The 6,000-nt window shown below is 30.2% G+C and overlaps 1 long non-coding RNA gene across 2 annotated transcripts in view; it reads left to right on the top strand.

The window, feature by feature from the left end:
- Window positions 1–2,224: 2,224 nt before the first annotated feature.
- LOC136086601 (uncharacterized) overlaps window positions 2,225–6,000 on the top strand; it is a 67,676-nt gene continuing 63,900 nt past the window's right edge. For both annotated transcript variants that reach the window (XR_010641461.1, XR_010641460.1), the window contains exon 1: window positions 2,225–2,267. This is a non-coding gene — a long non-coding RNA (uncharacterized LOC136086601). The remainder of the gene's footprint in view (window positions 2,268–6,000) is intronic.

Raw genomic sequence — 6,000 nt, 5'->3', positions numbered from 1 at the left:
CTATGATAAGAAAAATCTGACTGACAGCCCCTCTAGTAAGAAAGTCTTGACAAAACGAGGAACAAAAAGGGTAACTAGAGTAGTAGACCACAGTAAAATATCAATATCATTGATGGTGCCAACAAGTGCATCAGGTAGATGTTGCTATTTACATAGTTTACAAAGCTACACACCTTTATAATGCTTGGTGGAAAGGAGGAGATAGAGAATTTCAATTCAAAGTGGGCGGTTTAATGCAGAGCGCTTTGAAGACTGGTTCATGAATTTTCCATTAAAATATTTCAGCCACCTACAAGGCAACAAATGCCTAATTGAAAATAACTTATCTAGTCATCTGTCTTATAATGTGATTCAAAAGTGTGAAAAAAATATCTCAATATTTTTCAATTAATGATATATTATTTTTACGCATTTGCTGCAGCCCTTAGAGGTAGCTGTATTTAGACCCAAAATAGCCTAGAGGAAAATTTTGTTGATTTGGAGCCGACCATTTATGTATCATTTTTTAGGTAGCAATTCCTATCATAGATATTTATGACAGAGATTGAATGATGCTGTATCATTATTTTGTATAAATGATGTTGTATTATAGGTTGTATCATATTTCTTTGTAATTTTAGGAGACTTTTTTGACTGTCAAGTCCTTTTTGGTACTGCCGGAATAACTAATCAAATGGATTCATAGAAAGCTGTGGCAAATATTCGGCATTTTCTGATAAAAACGTTCGGGATGTCTGATAACAACGTCAAGTATCTTCTAAATGTAACAATGACAATTATCTTTAACATCAATTTTCTGAAAATATCATTCGGAATGTTCTGATAACAACGTCAATTATCATCTGAGTTTTGTTGTGAGCAGACGCGTTTTATACCGAAGAATAACTTTTTTTTTTAAGATATATATAAACAAATATATATTAAATTTATCTAAAAAATATCTTATTATTATTTAGTAAATATATTTTTTCTTTACGATTGAAAAAAAAAAGCCATGATTTTAAAAACAAAAACGACGCAAATAACAAAACTAAGGAATCGATTATATGAATAAACATAGTTCGCGATATATTTCAAGAAATGTTAGCCAAACAACAGAAAGACATCTTCAACCTCATAAGCGGAAATCTAAAATTAACAAATGATAGAATTGATGAGGTACTTAAAGAAGCAACTAAATCTAAAGAAAGATGTAAAATGCTAGAAAAGGAGAATGGAAAATTAAAAACTGAAATAAAAAATAATTTACGAAAAAATAAAAAAGTTTAGAAAATATTAATAAAGATGTTAAAGAAAGTTTAAATGTCACGAAGTAAATTTAAAAAAAAAAAGGAAGTGAACTAGAAAAAATGATAAAAAGTAAAAATAATAACGTTATCGATGATGGAGGTCAAAAAAAATAAGGACAGTCGGAGGACAGGCTAAGAAGAAACAATCTTTGGATTGATGGAGTTGTCAAAAACAAATTTGAAAATTGGGATGATACTGAAAAAAAAGTTCAAAATTTGTTCGAGAGTAATCTTCGTCTTATCAATATCAACATAGAAAGAGCGCACAGTACGGGAAAAAATGAAGAAAACAAAGCCAGAACCATAGTTATTGAATTACTTCACTATAAGGACAAAGTAAAGGTGTTATAGACAGAAAATTAATTTAAAGGATCGGGAATCTGCATAAATGAAGATTGTTCTAGCAAAACACATGAAGTAAGTAAAAATTTACTAAAAAGATGGAAGAACACAGTAAAAATGGTAAGTATTCTGTTATTATTTACGAAAAACTCATTGATAAAGATTTTAGGAGAAAACCAGCGCCTAATCACATTTTCTACTTTTAAACCTGAATCAAACGCATTTTATTATACTTAATAAAATAATTACATTATTATTTGTTATTATTCAAGCAGTTTTTGTATAAAAGCAAATTGATTTTAAAGTTATTCGCCTTAATCAAACTTGGTGTCACGATGTTAAATATTGAGAATGATTCAAACTATCAGATACAAAATTATAAAGCAATTCAGCAGTTTAGGAACTTTGAGAAGACAAGTAGGGGATTATGAATTTTTATAAATAACTTATTGTCATATGATGTGAACAAGAATTATGCTCAACCACAAGCAATTATGAGTAGTTACGCATTGAAATCGCAAACAAAGCCTTAAAAAATATTATTGTCTACGTTATATACATGCCACCTTCTGGAACAATAAAACTATTTGACGGAAAAAAACACAAAAAACTAACAGTTCTATTTGTGTTAATAAGGTAGACTTAAGACGGAAAAGAACACATCTAAACTTTTTACAGTATTTGTGTTAATAAGGTATACAGTATTTTGTGTTAATAAGCATTACGAGTAGTATTGCTTACTGTTGTCGTAATATGGCAAGTTACGCGAGTGTTACATCTTCAAAATCTAATCGACTAGAATGCATTTAGACTTACATGTTTATATGGATCCGACCGAAAGCTTTAATAAAAAATATCAAGAAAACAGAGCTCAAGAAATTTACGAGAAAGTATCATTAATTATCGGGAAAAATAAAATCAATAGTTTAACTTACAATAAAAAAGTAAATTGGGTGATGGAATTAAAAGGAAAAGAAGACGCTATACATGTTAGCGAATCAACCATTCAATTATCTGGAAGTAACCAAAACATCAATTTAAAAATACGTTCTGATATAGGGCTACTAATTACGATTAAATGCGACCCATTAGTCGAAGACCATGATATTCATTCAGAATTGGATCCATTTATTAGGGAAGTATATTCAAAAACAAACACAACATATAAATTTGACAAAAATTTAAAAGACGGCCGACGACTATTTCGAGTTAATCCAAAAGTAAAATTAGAAGAGATCCCTCATACCATTGAAATTGGTGGTATCAAAATAGCTTTACACTATGCAAGTAAATCCTTTCTTTGTTCTACATGCCAGTACTCTCATCCGCCTCAACAATGGTGTATTGCTCGAAAACCTACGGAAAAACCAACTGCAGAAACTATTCCAAATAAACAACATAATAAAGACAAAAACGAATCGAATGATTTCGTATCTAGTTATCAACTAGCTGAAAATAATAATGAATCGACATCAAAATTATCCGAAAGCAAAGTAACCAAATTGCTCCTACTGAACCAGCATTTAAAATTGTGAAAAGAAAAAGTCAAAAAAAAGAGGAAAGAAAGATAAAGAATACCATAAACGAACAAAATGAATTTAACGATATAGAATCAGAAATGGAAGAAGGCGAAATACGGCAAAACGATAAAAACATTTATAAAAGAAATGCCCCACCTACGACTCCTCAAAAAATTGACCCGAAGAGATTACCAAGAAAAAAAGCGGTATGAGATATTTTCCGTGCCGGTTTTAGCACTACCAGTGCCCTGGGCGAGATTTCTACGGCGCCCCTAGCTCAATTTAACCTCATTCAAAAAAACGGCAAAGGGTAAAATAAACAATTAGTTTCACACCTTTATATTCGGCGCCCTGGGCCATCGCCCAACCAGGCCCTACCCTAACGCCGCCACTGGATATTCTTATACTATATTATTGTTATTGTTATTTTTTTCTCTAATTTATCTGGTTTATTCTTTTTATTTTATTTTATTTTTTTACGAGAAAACTTTTTTGTAAACGTAAAACATCTGACATTCCATTCCTTCACGCATCAAATTACTCTTACTGTCATACCAATAATTATATCACCACAAACCACAAACATATCGTAAAACGTAATAAAACAAAAATGGAAACCGTTAAAATATTCTCCCTAAATATTTGTGGACTTAATGCACGAAGTTCAGAAAATTTTATAAAACTTTGGAATAATCCTGGCTACTATTCTAACGGTACGTCCACACAGGAGGTACTATAACATTAATTAATAAAACAAAGCATAATCTAAAAACAATTGACCATTACGAAGACCACGAAAGTCACTTTAATTACATACCTGTAGGAAACGATTATCACAGTTTTTTAATAATAAATGTTTACAGAAAATCCGGTTTAAGTTATGCTGACCACATCAAAAGAAAAAATTTATTTAAAAAAATAACATAAACAATCAAAAAAAAAATGTAAATAATATGTCTATCATATTTGGAGGTGATTTTAATATGGTCCTAGATGATATTGATCGATATCCACAAATAAACAGAAAAAAATGTTTGTCAACAAATGATTTTAAAACTTTATTAAAAACTTTAAACATCGAAGACACTTGGCGTATTTTTAATCCACATGCCCAAGAATACACCTATAAATCAACAAACAACATAAAATTCTCTCGACTCGACAGGATATATATAAGCAAACACATGCGCCAATTTACCTCCATTAAACACGAACCAATGACATTTACTGATCATCGCAATGCCGTATGTGCGGCAATTTCTATAAATAACATATCAATGTTATTCCAATATCAATCCAATATCAATTGGAAAAGAAGTTTGCATTTTAAATAATAAAAATTTAAAAAAAATAGAATACATTAAAAACATTTCCCAAATTATTAAAACACGCGCCTCAATAATTGATCAATCCAAAATTAAAACTACTGACTGGGACCATCTAAAAAATCAAATAAAAATATTTTCACAAAAATTCAGCAAAACGGAAGCTAAAGTAACTCGAATTCAAGAATACAGACTAAAAAAACAATTAAAAAACTCGTTAAAAAAAGCCCATAACAATCCAAAAATGAAAAACTTGAGTGATACATTAAAAGCAAATTTTGAAATGTATGAAAAAAATAGAGCCAAAGGTGCTGAAATCCGAGCAAAGGTTAAATGGCAAACAGAGGGTGAAAAACCGAGCAAATTCTTCTTCCACCTGAAAAAAATCAAAAGTTCCTAAACAAGTCATAATATTGATAAAAGACAAAGACGGAATTGAAAAAAATTACACCAAAGACATCACTAAAGCTTTTGAACATTTATACCAAAAACTATACAAAGACACTAAAAATGATATCACCCTCCAAAAGTTCATACTAGATAATTCGGATATTAAAAAAATATATAAACAACAACGACGATCATTGGACGAACCAATAACATTATCTGAAGTCAAAAATGCATTAACGAATATGAAAAATAACAAATCACCCGGGAATGATGGTTTAACAGTCGATTTTTACAAATCAAACTTTGATAATATTGGTGAAATTTTAGTTAATATTCTAAATGATACCATAAAAAACACGAGATGTCGGAAACACAAAAACAAGCCATTATAACATGCTTATTTAAAAAAGGCGATAAAACTGACATTTCTAATTGGAGACCGATATCTCTATTAAACACAGATTACAAAATACTCACCAAAATCATAGCAAATCGACTAGCAAAAATACTCGCAACAATCATACACGAAAACCAAACAGCAAGTGTTCCCCACCGAACGATATATCAAAATCTTGCATATACAAGAGACATAATTTATATAGCTAACACAATTAATTTAGATGCCTTCGTTGTGTCAATAGACCAAAGAAAAGCCTTTGACCGTGTGGACAGAAATTTTTTATATCATTGCTTATTTAAACTTGGTTTTAGTGTTTTCTTTATCAATGTAATTAAAACATTATATTATGACATCAGTGCATATCGTAAAGTAAACGGTTATTTATCAAACAAAATAAACATATACAGAGGAGTTAGACAAGGATGTCCCCTTTCCATGATACTATATATAATTCAAGCAGAGGTTTTTTCAGGATTTATTAGGAGAAATCCAGAAATTAAAGGAATTACAATCGACAATAAAGAAAATAAACTGCAACAGTATGCAGATGACACTGTCTTTTTCTTATCGACTGACAACTCAATAATAGCTTTAGGCAACGCTCTAAACATATACAAACGAGGTACAGGAACAAAGTTGAACATTTTCAAATGCCAAGGTCTGTGGCTTGGACGAAACATATCAATAATAAAAGACAGTTGTCTAAATTTCGTATGGCATGACACTACTCTTAA

This window comes from Hydra vulgaris, chromosome 10, assembly GCF_038396675.1.
Source record: "Hydra vulgaris chromosome 10, alternate assembly HydraT2T_AEP".
NCBI classification, from domain to species: domain Eukaryota; kingdom Metazoa; phylum Cnidaria; class Hydrozoa; order Anthoathecata; family Hydridae; genus Hydra; species Hydra vulgaris.
The sequence above is the reverse complement of the archived record's forward strand: the minus strand, read 5'-3'. Positions and strand labels throughout refer to the sequence as shown.